General features: G+C 45.5%; 1 pseudogene; it reads right to left on the bottom strand.

Moving 5' to 3' along the window:
- Positions 1-283: 283 nt before the first annotated feature.
- Positions 284-15,543, bottom strand: part of LOC144674055 (uncharacterized) — a 96,004-nt pseudogene continuing 80,744 nt past the window's right edge.

Consider the following 15,543-nt stretch of genomic DNA (forward strand, 5'->3'; position numbering starts at 1 on the left):
GCCCACCAGCTAACACTCGTTTTAGAAGGTCAAAGAATTAGATCCACAATTGCTACATTCCAACTGACAAGACAGAGTTTCAGTCGTCAGAATATGGGGAGAAAAATCACTTGTCTGTGCCGCTGCTGAGACTCCAGTGAGTTCAGATCTAACTGTCAGGGTTTGATCTGTTGCTAATTACACCCAGGACAGAACTATGGTGGAGGGGCCGTGCACTATGGTTGCCATATCAATATTAATAATTTTATATATTGGCCCTATGGCGCCAATCATCATCGGATCATTAAACATAATTATCTTTACAGAAAATGCCTTTCAATGGCGGTACGTTTACCCAGGATTCAGTGGGGGGCAGAACGTGCTCTATCCTCACGACAGGCGGTCCTTGCGCAGGCGCAGTAGCTGGCAGTGACTGGTACATGCGCATTGCGATCACTGACTGGAGCATGCGCAGTACCACCTGGAGCTGGTGGAAGACGCTGAGAAATGGCGAACACAGACGAATAAAAGGAGCCGGTGAGTGGGGGAGGGATGGAGGCGGCGGAGTGGGCGGGGAGGCTTCATGAAGACCCTGCGAAAGTCTGAAATCTTGAATAAGAAGCTACCGTTCCTGCGGTTACACCGAATGGAGAGGAGACAACTCTGACCCGCGTCTCCTCTCGGAGACAGGCCCGAGTTAATAACCGCCATCTTCACAGGGGCAATGTGCAGCAGGGCGCATGCGCGGTCACCCTGGTACAGGTAGCAGGAGGAGAGAATATTGTGCATTTCTATCCTGGACTGACAGGGATGGATTTTGGAAACTCCTTTTACAGGGGGTTAGAAGGGGAGGATTTACACACAGCAAACTCAAACCCAGAGAAATGTTTGTCCCTTAATTTCTATCTTGGACTGACGGTTAGTGTTTCTGTAAATTTCTGATACTGGATCTTAGAAGTTAAGTGTTGACAGATGGGAAACTCAAATCAAACATCAGTTCAGATCTGGCAGAGTCACTCGATTCGTGAGGATCTGAATATCATCGGCCTTTAAATCTGGAAGGTAAACAGTTTGTCTGTCTGTCTGTGGGCAATGGTTACTTGTAGGAGAAAGAATAATTAACTGGGGAAAGCCAACTTCAATAGGGTGAGAATGGATCTGACCCAGTAAAGTGTAATCAAGGGTTGGCAGGAGAAACTGTAATTGAGGAATGGGCTGCCTTAAAGAGGAAATAGATCAGACATAGTAATGACATATTCTTACAAATGAGGAAGGTATGGCTAACATATCCACAGCTCACTAAATAAGAGAAGATATTAAGATGAAGATGAATAAGTCTGCTAACAGAGATATCAGGTGGCTAATACAACCGAGAGACAGGATAAAGAAAGAATATTCAGAGAGAAATTGGAAAAAGAAAGTACGAGAAGCAAAGAGAGAGTATGAGAAGAGACTGGCAGCTAACATGGAAGGAAATCAAAACGCTTTCTCTGGCTGATACCTAGTAACAGGGTGGGAAAAGGAGACAGGGGCTGGTTAGGGATTTTAAAAAAGGTGATTTACCCATTGGGACAGGGGGCATGGATGAGGTATAAATGAATATTTGGCATCTGTCTTTACCAAAGAAGATGATGCTGCACAGGTCAAGGTTAAAGAGGAGGGAGTTCAAACACTTGTGGTGTTTAATATTGATAAGGAGAAGGTATTATATAGGCTGTCTGATAAAGTTGACAAGGCACCAGGATTGGATGAGATGTATCCAAGGATAATGAGGGAATTCAGAGTGGAAATTGTGGACGCACTGACCATATTATTCCAATCTTATTCAGACCCATGAGTGGTGACAGAGGACAGGAGAATTGCAAATCATACCCCGTTGTTCAAAAAGGGTGTAATGATAAGCCCAGCAACTATCAGACCAGTCAGTTTAATCTTGGGGGTGATAATTCTGGACAAAATTAATAGTCACTTAAGCAAATGTGGGCTAATTCAGGAAAGCCAGCACAAGTTTGTTAAGGGAAAATCATGATAAACGAACTTGCTTAAGGTTTTTCAAGAGATAACAGTGTGGTTGATGAGGGTAATGCTGTTAATGTGGTGTACATGGTCTTCCAAATGGCATTCGATAAAGTGCCACATAACAGACTTGTGAGCAAAGTTATAGCTCATAGAACAAAATGGGCAGCAGCAACATGGGTACAAAATTAACTGAGTGACAGGATACAGAGAGTAATGATTTTTCAGAATGGAGGAAGGTTGAAAGTGGATTTCCCCAGGAGTCAGTGTTAGGACTCCTGCTCCTATGACCTAGACCTTAGTGTTCAGGCACAATTTTGAAATTTATGGGCACAGACTGTGTAGAAGGTCCTTTCTCTGGTGGACCTTAGTGAACCAGTTGAGTTTTTGTGACAATCCAGCATCTTTCATGGTCACTTTTTCCTCGTGCCGGCCCCACAAATTCCCAGTTTCATTCAGCTCAGTTTCACAACCTGCCTTTGTGTTTTTGTGGGTTCTCTCTCACTCCCTTTTTCTGTTTTAAATCAATTCCACAGGATATTAGAAGGAGAGGATTTGCAGTCAGGAAACTGAAACCAAACATCACATCAGGATCTGATGGAGTTGCACAGTTTATCGTAGTCTGAATATCATCGGATTTTGAACATGGAAGGAAAAAGCATCGTTCACAGTGGGGAGAAACTATACACGTGTTGTGTGTGTGGACAAGGCTTCAGCCAATCATCTAATCTGGCAGGACATAAATGCAGTCCCAACAGGGAGAAACCGTGGAAATGTGGGGACTGTGGGAAGGGATTAAATTACATGGAAAGACATCGGTGCAGTCAAACAGCAGAGAGACCGTTCATCTGCTCCGAGTGTGGGAAGGGATTCATTCGTTCATCCTACCTACTGAAACACCAGCGAGTTCACACTGACGAGAGACCTTTTAAATGCTTGGACTATTGGAAGTACTACAAAAGTTCCTGGGAACTGATGTCCCAACAACGTGTTCACACTGACGAGAGACCATTCAGCTGCTCTCACTGTGTGACTGGGTTCAGGCGGTCATCTCATCTGACTGTGCACCAACGAATTCGCACTGGGGAGAAGCCATTTATCTGTTCCAACTGTGGGAAGGGATTCACTCAGTCATCCATCCTGCTGAGACACCAGCATGGTCACACTGGAGAGAGGCATTTCACCTGTTCAGAATGTGGGAAGGGATTCACTGATTCATCCCATCTGTTGACTCACCAGAGAGTTCACAGTGAGGAGAGACCTTTTCAATGTCCAGACTGTGGGAAGTGCTATAAAAGTTCCGGGGACCTGGTGTCCCATCAACCTGTTCACACTGACGAGAGACCCTTCAGGTGCTCTCACTGTGGGACTGGGTTCAGGCGTTCAGCTAATCTTATTTCACACCAGCGAGTTCACACTGGGGAGAGACCGTTCACCTGCTTTGAGTGTGGGAAAGGATTCACTCAGTCATCCAACCTGCTGAGACACCAACAGGTTCACAAGTAACTACAGTGATTGAGTTTTGCAACTGAACCATGTTTCACTGGGGTCTGTTTCTGCTGATGTTAGTAAACTCCAGCCCAGTTATAGATGTTAATGTTCTGGATAAAAATAAAATCAATTAGCTTTCTATTAAATAGATGATGTTGAATCTTTTTACTATCCCTAAGACATTAGTTCCTTTTGAAGGGCTCTCCCTCTCCCCTGTCTCCTCCATCTTCACCTCCAACAACAAGTGTGAGGAGCTCATGGAGCTTCTTTGTCACTAAGATTGAGACAATCCGATCAGCTGCCTCTGCTGCTTTCTTCCCTTCCACTAGCCCACCGGGACAAACTTTCTCTAAAGATCCCCCATGTCCGAGTTCTGAACCCACATCTTTCTCCAGTTTCTCTCCCATCTCCCCTTCCTGCCCTCTCAGAGCTCACTTTGCCCATGAGACCCACCTCCTGCTCCATCGACCCTATTCCCGCTAAACTGCTGATCACCCATTTTCCCCATGTTCACTGATATTAACGGTTCTCTCTCTCCTGGTACTGCCCATCTCTCCTTCAAATCTGCCATCATCACCTGTCCTCAATAAAACCAACACTTGACCCCACGATCCTATTAAACTCCCGCTCCAGCTCCAACCTCCTTTCGCTCTCCAAAGTCCTGATCACCTCCCAAATCCATGTCCACATTTCCCAGAACTCCATGTTTAAATCCCTCCAATAAGATCTCTGTCCATGTCACGGTATCGAAATTGCTCTTCCCAAAGTCACCAATGACACCCGATGTGAATGTGACAGAGGAAAACTCCCTCATTGTCCTTCTCGGCCTGTCCATAGCCTCTAACAACGTGAACCAAACCGTCCTCCTCCAACGCCTCTGCACTGGTGGCCAGCTGGGTGGGACATGATGAAACAATGTACAAACAATTCAAGGGCTGACTGACTTCACGAAATAACCGGGCAGACAGGGAATGTCACCGTTACAACAAGGAGAGTCCGTGGTTTCAGTGAATGAACCGACAGAAGGGTGTTGTGGAGAATCTAAGACACTCGACGTGAGTCAGCTGTGTGATGGAAAAGCAACATTAACGACAAATATGGGGATACAGGAGAGCTCCAAAGACATCTCATCGATACAAGTTTCTCCCGTATGTTTGGAGTATTTTGTAGACATTACAGCATTGATGATGATTACAGAATGAACCGTGTGCCCTTGTTTATAATTTCGATCCTGTACGTTCATGCCTATGTAGAAATGGTCTGCACCCATAGCTGGTTCCTCTGTTATTCCCCTCCCACCCCACACCACAAGTGCACTTCCTCTGACCTCCTTGCCTTTCTAGCTCCTTCTCACTGTCTCCCTTTCCATCAAAAATCAGCAAATTGTTAAAAAAATGAATGTAAAAATAATGTCTAACCTTGTAATCCCGACATTAGCAAGAAGTCCCCTTATGTCCCCTTATAAAGATCTGTCCATTCGAACATACCCTAATCCTTCTGTTAGTCCTAAATTAATTATGTCAGACAGGCTAAGCAGAATTACTAACTTGAAGCATCTATGCGTTAATGACGCATTCCCCCCTTTCAAGGGTCAGGACAGGTTAGGAAGAAGGTTCATATTGTCATCATTCAGAACAACCCAGATTACAAAGAAACTACTGATCTCAAAGACAACCTCTTGTAGTGTGTGTGGAGGGGGTGTGCTGACTCAGGTTTAAATGGGTTAAATGATATATGTTTTCTATATTAGACAATCACATTAAAATCTGGAACTCAGATGGGTCTATGGATTTGTGTTAGGTGGGAAGATCTGGATCAGTGTATTACTCCAGGAAGCCTGAAGATCAGTGGGACAGTATTTCAGAACTGATTCCTGTGATAGCAGCAATCCCATTGCTGTCTGTGAAAAAGACCAATGGAAATATTTAAAGTGGAAACCATTGGCATGTTGGAGGATGATGTACAAAAGGAATTTGTGAACTACCTGAGGATAATAGTGAGGAGAAAGGAATGGATCTGGAAAGCAGCAGACACTTCATGTTGCTCCAGGAGAAGTGGGGCCTGGTTGTGTAGATGTCAGGTTTTAGACAGCACACGGTCAGCCTGTGGTTTCACCCTGGATGAAGGATCTCCGAATCGTACCATTCACATCACTGGATGGGATTCTCAGGAGCCATGTTGTCTGCTTGGAGAGGAAGGTTTGTGTTATAGCTAATGAGAAGCAGCACAAACAACCACACACAGAGACCCACACACACATTCTCTGTCTGTCTCACACACACTCAGACAACCTCTCCACACCCATACACATTTACACACACTTCCACACTCAGGGACACACCCGCACCCATACAAACAGACACATGAGGACACATCCTGTCCTATAAGGTGAACAACAATGACCATAGTGAGTAATACTGGGGATAAAGTATTGGTGCCTATGAAGAACTACTGTTTTGGCACATTCAAGTCAACATCACCCTCCATAGCCTGTGAGCGGTTTTGAACATCCAATCTCACCCCTTTCTCTGAACATTAAATCTACATTGAACAAAATCTGGGACAGAGGCTACAACACAATTAGAACAATGAGCTGTCTATTGCCAGCTTTGTTGACAGTGGGAGGTTGTAAAATTTCAGAACAACATCCTGGATAATTACAGCCTCTAATTTCCTCTTGGAATGACTGAAAATGTCAACTCCTCTCATGTTGATGGTCTGTTTTATGAGAGAATTCTGTGACAGGTCACATGCAAAAATAATATAATGTTATTTTGACTCTGTATCCAATATTCCCCTGTGTTTGTTCATTACTGCCCCAATGTCCTGAGACATGTTCCTATGTTCAAAAGAAACTAATTTGTGTTAGCAATATTAAAAAAGACTCAATACACCATGTGTTTAACACAAATCTGATTTTTATACAGAATATAAACCCCTATAACTGGGCTGGAGTTCATTAACATTAGCAGAAACAGACCCCAATGAACATGGTTCAGACCTGGATGTGATTCACAGCAAAATCCAATCACTTGTTAATTGTGAACTCGCTGGTGTTTCAGCAGGTTAGCAACTGAGTGAATCCCTTCCCACACTCAGAGCAGCTGAATGGCCTCTCTCCAGTGTGAATTCACTGGTGTACAGTGAGTTGAGATGACCACCTGAACCCAGTCCCACAGTGAGAGCACCTGAACGGTCTCTCGTCAGTGTGAACACGTTGATGGGACATCAGTTCAGTGGAATTTTAAAGCACTTCTCGCAGTCTTGGCATTTAAAAGGCCACTCGGCAGTGTGAATTTGTTGATGTGTCTGTAGGTGGGATGACTGAGTAAATCTCTTGCCACACTCGGAGCAGCTGAACAACTTCTCTCCAGTGTGAACTCGCTGGTGTCTCACAAGGTTGTTTGAAGGGGCGAATCTTTTCCCACACTCGGAGCAGCTGAATGGCCTCCCCTCAGTGTGAGTTTGTTCGTGTCTCAGCAGGGTGGATAACTGAGTGAATCCCTTCCCACACTCCGTACAGGTGAATGGCCTCTCCCCAGTGTGAATGTGCTGGCGTATGGTGAGTTCTGATAAATATATGCTTTCTTTACCACCTGATCCACCAGTCCTGCCACCTTCAGGGACCTGTGGACATGGACTCCGAGGTCTCTCACTTCCTCTACCCCTCCCAATATTCTCCTGTTTATTGTGTATTCTCCAGCTTTGTTTGCCCTCCCCAAATGCATTAGCATGAATTATCTTTCTCTTTTACAGCTGATTTAAAGTTGCAGATTTCGCTCCAAAGGTTAAATTAGGATTGATATTCAAAGTTAACTATTTAACTGCAGCAACAACTTCAGCTGGGAGTCAGTGAATTAAGAGGAAAGATCCCAGACATCGGTTCTTCAAGGTACACTGCAGGCCCGACAGCTCAATCAGCTCCACTCTCAGCTCAGGAGAGCTCAATAACTCCACATCCTGTCCACAGGGGAGATCTCCTGGTGCAGTGGGACCAACATTCGTGCTTTAACTAACACCACCAAAACAACTAGATTAATCAGTTAATCTGATTGCTGTTTGTGGAATCTTACTGTGCACAAACTGGCTGTCAAGAAACAGGAACAACTAAAATAAAACATCCCAAGGTGCTTCAGAGGAGTTTCATAAAGAAAAAACTGACAAGTCACATAGGGAGATATTAGGGCCAATGGACAAAGCCGTGATTGAAGAGGTAGATTTTAACCAACATCTTTAATCAGGAGAGAGAGGTGGAGGGGTGGAGAAGTTGAGGGAGAGAATTTCAAAGCTTCACACCTAGGCACGGCCATCAGTGGTGGAGTAATTAAAATCAGGGATGCCAAAGAGGCCAGGAGGATGAGTGCTGAAATCTAGGAGGGTTGTAGGACTGGAGATTAGAGAGGGATGAGGCCATGGAGGGATTTGAAACAAGTATGCAATTTTAAAATGGAGACATTGCTTGACCAGGAGCCAATGTGGGTCAATGAGCACAGGGGTGATGGGTGAACGGGATTTGAGGTGAGAACACACAGGCACAGAGTTTTGGATGATCTCATGATTCCGTGTGGGACGGGGTGAATGTGAGAGCCCGGCCAGGAACGTATTGGAATCATCAAGTCTAAAGGTAACACGGACATGGATGAGGGTTTGAGCAGCAGATATGCTGGGGGTGGGGTGGAGACAGACAACGTCATGGAGATTGAAATATCTGGTGTTAGTGATGGTGTGGATATATGGTCAGAAACTCACCTTGGGGGCAAATATGACACCAAGATTGTGAACAGTGTGGTTCAGTCTCAGACAGTTCCCAGGGAGAGGGATGGACTCGGTAGTTAGGGAACAGAATTTGTAGTGGTGACCGAAGGCAATGACTTTGGTCTTCCCAATTTTTAATTGGTGGAAATTTCTGCTCATCCAGTACTGGATGTGGGATAAGCAGTTTGATAATTTAGTAACAGTGGAGGAATGGAGAGGGATGGTGGTGAGGTAGAGCTGGGTGTTGTCAGTGGACATGTGAAAACTAACACGGTGCTTTTGGATGATGTCACCGAGTGGCAGCATGTAGATGAGAAATAGGAGGGGCCAAGGATAGATCCTGGAGGACACCAAGTACAAGGACTTTAGAGAGGAAAGGGAGGTTGGAGATGGGGCAGTAGTTTGTGAAGACAATGGGGGATCAGAGGTTGTTTTTTTAGGATGGGTGATGACGGTGCATTGAAAGGTGAAGAGGGACAGTCCCAGGAGAGAGAGAGAACCATTAACAATATCAGCTACATGGAGAAATTAGATGATCAGCAGTTTAGTGGGAATAGGATCGATGGGGCAGGAGCTGGGTCTCATGGACAAGATGAGCGCTGAGAGGGCATGAGGGGAGATGAGAGAGAAACTGGAGGAAGATGCGAGTTCAGGGTTCAGATAAGGGGGATCTTTACAGACAGTTTGTCCCGGTGGGCTAGTGGAAGGGAGGGAAGCAGCAGATGCAGCTGATCGGATTGTCTCAATCTTAGTGACAAAGAAGCTCCATGAGCTCCTCACACTTGTTGTTGGAGGTGAGGATGGAGGAAGCAGGGGAGAGGGAGGGTCCTTCAACATGAACTAACTTGTGTTAGAGCCACTAAAAAGATACAACTCACTGTATTTCATACAAAGCTGATTTATTTGACTTTATCATATGATATACTTTTTTAATATTAACACCTATAACTGGGCTGATGTTTACTAACATCAGCAGAAACAGACCCCAATGTACATGGTTCAGTCCTGGATGTGACTAACAGCAAAATCTAATCAATGTTCTGAGTTACTTGTGAACTTGCTGGTGTCTCAGCAGGCTGGATCACTGAGTGAATCCCTTCCCACACTTGGAGCAGGTGAACGGTCTCTCCCCAGTGTGAGTTCACTGGTGTACAGTGAGTTGAGATGATTCCCTGAACCCAGTCCCACAGTGAGAGCAGCTGAACGGCCTCTCGTCAGTGTGAACACGTTGATGGGACATCAGGTTCCCGGAGCTTTTGTAGCATTTCCCACAGTCTGGGCATTTAAAAGGTCTCTTGTCAGTGTGAACTCGCTGGTGTGTCAGCAGATGCGATAATTGAATGAATCCCTTCCCACACTGTGAGCAGGTGAACGGTCTCTCCCCAGTGTGAACTCGCTGGTGTCTGAGCAGGAAGGATGACTCAGTGAATCCCTTCCCACACTGGGAGCAGGTGAACGGTCTCTCCCCAGTGTGAAGTTGCTGGTGTTGATGCAGCCCTGATGATCGGGTGAACTCCTGCCCACACTCGGGACAGGTGAACGGTCTCTCCCCAGTGTGAACTCGCTGGTGTCTCAGCAGGCCGGACGATCGAGTAAATCCCTTCCCACATACGAAGCAGGTGAATGGCCTCTCCCCAGTGTGACTGCGCCGATGAGTTTCCAGCTCAGACGGGAATCTGAATCCCATTCCACAATCCCCACATTTCCATGGTGTCTCCCCACTGTGAACGGTGCTTTGTCCGTCCATGTTCAATAGGGCGACTCCGTCAGATCCTGATGTGATGTTTGGTTTCAGTTTCCTGACTGCAAATCCTCCCCTTCTAATACCCTGTGAAATTGATTTAAAGCAGAAAAAAGGGAGTGAGAGAGAACCCACAAAAACACAAAGGCAGGTTGTGAAATTGAGCTGAATAAATCTGGGAATTTGTGGGGCCGGCACGAGGAAAAAGTGACCATGAAAACTGCTGGATTGTCATAAAAACCCAACAGGTTCACTAATGTCCCTCAGGGGAGGGAACCTGCCACCCAGTCTGGGCCTACACAAGACTCTGGCCTCTTTAGGAGCATAAGCAGTGATCAAGAGAAGTCCTGACACCCCGTCGAGCCTGCTCCACCATTCAATACTATCGTGGCTGATCTTGGGCTTCAACTCCACTTTCCCACCCACTCCCCATATCCCTCGACTCCCTGAGAGACCAAAAATCTCCCCATCTCAGCCTGAAATATATTCAATAATGGAGCATCCATAACCTGCTGGGCTGGAGAATTCTATGTGACAGAGAGAGAAGGGGAGTAGGAGAGGCAGAGAGAGAAGGGGAGTGGGAGAGACAGAGAAGGGGAGTGGGAGAGGCAGAGAGAGAAGGGGAGTGGGAGAGGCAGAGAGAGAAGGGGAGTGGGAGAGGCAAGGAGAGAAGGGGAGTGGGAAAGGCAGAGAGAGAAGGGGAGTGGGAGAGGCAGAGAGAGAAGGGGAGTGGGAGAGGCAGAGAGAGAAGGGGAGTGGGAGAGGCAGAGAGAGAAGGGGAGTGGGAGAGGCAGAGAGAGAAGGGGAGTGGGAGAGGCAGGGAGAGAAGGGGAGAGGGAGAGGCAGAGTGAGGAGGGGAGTGGGAGAGGTAGGGGATGAGGAGAGGTTCGTTATAGATCTACAACTAAACCAGAACTTTGACAAAACTTCCCAAACCCTCAACCTCCACCACCTAGAAGTACCAGGGTAACAGGTGTATGTGAACACCACCACCTCCAAGTTCCCCTCCAAGTCACACACCGTCCTGGCTTGTCTGACATCCAGTACTGGATGTACAGAAATTTCCTCCATTTAAATATTGAGAAGATTGAAGCCATTGTCTTCAGTCCCCACGACAAACTCCACTCCCTATCCACCGACTCCATCCCTCTCCTGACAAGTGTCTGAGACTGAACCAGACTGTTCACAACCATGGTGAAATATTTCACCCCAAGATGAGCTTCCAACCACATATCCACATCATCACCAAGACCGCCTATTTCCACCTCAGTAACATCGCCCGACTCCACCCCAGTCTCAGCTCATCTGCTGCTGAAACTCTCATCCATTCCTTTGTTACCTCGAGACTTAACTATCCTAACACACTCCCGGCCGGCCTCCCACATTCAACCTCCCTGTAATCTTGAGGCCATCCAAAACTCTGCTACCCATGCGCTTACTCACACCAAGTCTTGTTCACCCATCACCCCTGTGCTCACCGACCTACAAAGGCTCCAGGATAAGAAGCAAAATTTTAATTTTCTCGTCCGTATTTTCAAATCCCTCCAGGGTCTCACCCTCCCTATCTCTGTAATCCAGCCTCACAACCCTCTGAGGTATCTCAGCTCCTCTAATTCCGGCCTCCTCAGAATTCCTGATTTTAATCGCTCCACCATTGGTGACCATTCTTTCATTTGCCTTGGCCACAAGCTCTGGAATTTACTCCCTAAACTTCTCCACTTCTCTTTCTCCCCTTTAAGATGCTCCTTAAAACCGACCCATTTGACCAAGCTTTTGCTCACCTGCCCTAATATCTCCTTATGTTGCTCAGTGTTAAACCTTGCTTTGCAACATTTCTGTGAAATGCCTTGGAATATTGTCTTACATTGAAAGTGCAATATAAATACAAATTATTGTCGTTGATTTGGATGTATATCAATGTTCCTTCCTCATCGCTGGGTGAATAACCTGTAACTCCTTACCTAACATCATTGTGGGAGCACCTTCACCACACGGACTGCAGCGGTTGAAGAAGGTCAAACATCATCTTCCCCACAGGCGACTGGGGATTGGCAATATTTGGTGGTGTCTGTGGAGAAAGAAAGAGAGCTAATATTTCAGGCCATGCAGAATGAATTGCAGAGAATAAAAATTACACAGAATTTGATGGTCAATATAAGCTCAGAAGTGGAAGCGAAATGGACTATAGCACAGGAAAAACAATTCCTGACTATGAAAGATGGAAATGTAACGCTGGGAAGCTATCAGCACATGGTCGGGGTTGGGGAGCGATGGAAACTTCATTTAGACACTGTCCGCAGAAGTAACAGTAAAATCCTAAATGGAGCTAAAATACACCCATTATTAGAGACAGAGGAATTTAGACAATGGCAGAGAAGTGATCGGGGGGCAGAGGTGAAACAGAGGAATGCATGAACACGGATTTAGATCCACAGTAAAGAAGTGACACCAGCCCCTGAGGCATGAAACCTCTTCCAGATAACAGAGCACAGCACTAAAGGTCTCGATTGTAGATGAATGGTCAAAAACATGCAGCTCTGAAATAAGTTCAGAGTTTGCCATGTTAAACTTTTCTGCTGGATCCTGCAGCTAGAAAGATATCAGTAGCACTGGAGTCAGAGAAAAATCTCCCAGTTGAGGAAATACCTGGGGAGCGGGGTGATGTCACCGTGTAATTGTCGAGGTGTGATGATGTCACAGTGTAATTGTTGATGTGTGATGATGTCACAGACATGGACACAGAACATCTGGGTCTGTGCAAACCAGTGATCACCACACATTATGAAGGATGTGGAGGGTCCTTGAGAGGGGTCAGAGGAGATTTACCAGAATGGGTCGAGGGATGAGTGACGTTGTAAGGTTAGTTTGGAGAAACTGGGGTTGTTCTCCTTGGAACAAAGTAGATTGAGGGAAGATTTGATAGAGGTGTATCAGTTTACAATTGGCTTACATAACGTAGTTAAAGAAAAGCTGTTCACATTATCTGATTGTAAAAGGATTGCACGACTACAGATTTAAGGGATTACAGATTTAAGATTTGGGGCAACATCTACAGGGAGCATGTGAGGAAAAATTTTACACAGCAAGTGGCAATGACCTGGAACTCAATGCTTAACCTTAGAGGCCGATAATATCAAGTTCTGATGAATCAAGTCATTCTGTCAGATCTTAATGTGATGTTTGGTTTCTGTTTCCAATCTGCAAATCCTTCCCATTTAATATACCAGGATGTTGCCTGGGATGAAACTTTTAAGTTGTGAAGAGAGGATAGACTTGGGTTGTTTTCGTTGGAGCAGAGAAGACTGAGCGGTGACCTGATCGAGGTGTACAAGGTTATGAAGGGCAAGGACAGGGTGGATAGGGAGCAGCTGATCCCCTTAGTTGAAGGATCAATCACCGGGGGACATAAATTCAAAGTGAGGAGCAGAAGGTTTAGGGGGGATGTGGGAAAACTTTTTTACCCAGAGGGTGGTGACAGTCTGGAATGCACGGCCTGGGAGGGTGGTGGAGGCAGGTTGCCTCACATCCTTTAAAAAGTACCTGGATGAGCAGTTGGCACATCATAACATTCAAGGCGATGTACTGGTAAATGGGATTAGGTAGGTAGGTCAGGTTTTTCTCACGTGTCGGTGCAGACTCGATGGGCCAAAGGGCCTCTTCAGCACTGTGTGATTCAGTGATTCTGTGAAAAAGGAGTTTACAAACAATCCATCACTGTCAATACAGGACATAAATTGAGAAGAGACAAACATTTCTCTTGGATTGAGTTTGCTGTGTGTAAATCATCCCCTTCTCACCCCTTGTAAAAGGAGTTTCCAAAATCCATCCCTGTCAGTCCAGGATAGGAATGCACAATATTCTCTCCTCCTGCTACCTAGACCAGGAAGCCCGCGCATGCGCTCTTCTGCACATTGCCCCCCACTATAAAGATGGCGGCCGTTACCCTGGGCCTGGCGAAGAAAGAAAACCAGAATTTTCGGCCCGTTCTCTGCAACCGCAAACCCCGTACCTTGTTCGTTGCGGTCTTCAACCTGCACTGTGTCTTTATGAAGCCTCCCTGCCCACTCCGCTGGCTCCATTCCTCCTCACATACCCACTAACTCTGTTAGTTTGCTCCACTCGATATTCTCTCACCCGCCCTGAGCAGATTTGGTCACAGATCAGCCCTGCGCATGCTCATGAAACGGACCGCAATGCGCATGTGCGGCGAATTGCTGTCGTGAGAATAGGGCACATTTTGTCGCGCAGTGAATGCTGGGTGACCGCTCCGCCATTGAAGGGCAAAAATGTAGGATATAAACCTATGTCCTGTAATCAGATACGATGGGTATCATTGGGGCAAGGCATAAAATTGTTGATTCAATTGATACAGCGACCAAATTGCTCTGGGCTCCACCATAATTCTCTCCTGGGTGCAATGAAAAGCAGAACAAACCCCTTGAGTTAGATCTGAACTCAGTGGAAGCTCAGCAGATGGAGTGAGTTGGTGGCTTTTAAACCGTCCTTTGCCAGTCGCAATCCTCTGATTGTGAATCAAGTCCTTTGAACCTTTAAAGATGGAGTGTTAACATGTGGGCAAACTGAATAAAGCCCTTTGCCTATTGAATGGCCTCCCACCGGTGTCATGAAGCTGTTAATGTACATAATATTTTGGAAAATACTTTTCTTTTAAAATAGAGGTTTAGTCTGTGGGTGTGTCTTATTTGGATTAAGGCCAGCTAGCCTGGGTGCCTTGATGTGTGCTAGTTTTGAGATGTAAGAGAAATAACGTGCATTTGCATTTTTTAATAGCATTCAAAAAGTAGGGTGAAAACGGACACCTACCGAGCTGCTACCAAGCAATATATTTATATTTTTAATAAAATTGGTATTATGAAAGGTCTTTCATTGTTAAAAGGTGGTGTTCAAAGAGGCTGGTGGGGAAATGAGAATTTGCATTCAATCAGTGATAGTAGGTATAACAAGACAACCATTTTGGGTGTGCAGAACAGAGGCAACGTCAGATCAAAAGGCAGATGCAAGCCTCCAATTGAGGAACAAATGAAAAGAACCTCATTTTGAAGTTGTACGGTGATAGTGCTTTGCCAAGTGTTTGGTTAAGTCTATGGGTTGCTGTTGCCTTAATGGAGATTAGTTTGGGAATTAGTTAAATGTTCTGAGAGTAATGATTTGTAGCCATGTGTATATATATTTTAATCTGTTGTAAATTAATAAAATGTTTCATTTTGTTTAATTTAAAACTTCGAGAGCTGGTGGTCTGATTCCTGAATTTAGGGTCGCATCTCAAACATAACACTTAAAATGATAGATTGTGACAGTTGTTTAAGGTTTCCCTCTGGGAATTTTAAATAACTCCGCTTTACCAACTGCATCAGTAATAACACCAGGGAAACTGTGTTGCTGTGTCAGTAATTGGGATGATAGGGCAAATCCCTTTCCATTTCCGCCTAGTGAACAATATGTTTACAATGTGAGCTGACCTGCACGTTTTCAGCTCAGACATGGATCTCGAAATCTGCTGGTAATGAGTTCCACATCCTTAACACTACATAAGAACACGG

This window comes from Cetorhinus maximus, unplaced genomic scaffold (assembly GCF_964194155.1).
Source record: "Cetorhinus maximus unplaced genomic scaffold, sCetMax3.hap1.1 HAP1_SCAFFOLD_547, whole genome shotgun sequence".
In the NCBI taxonomy this organism is placed as follows: domain Eukaryota; kingdom Metazoa; phylum Chordata; class Chondrichthyes; order Lamniformes; family Cetorhinidae; genus Cetorhinus; species Cetorhinus maximus.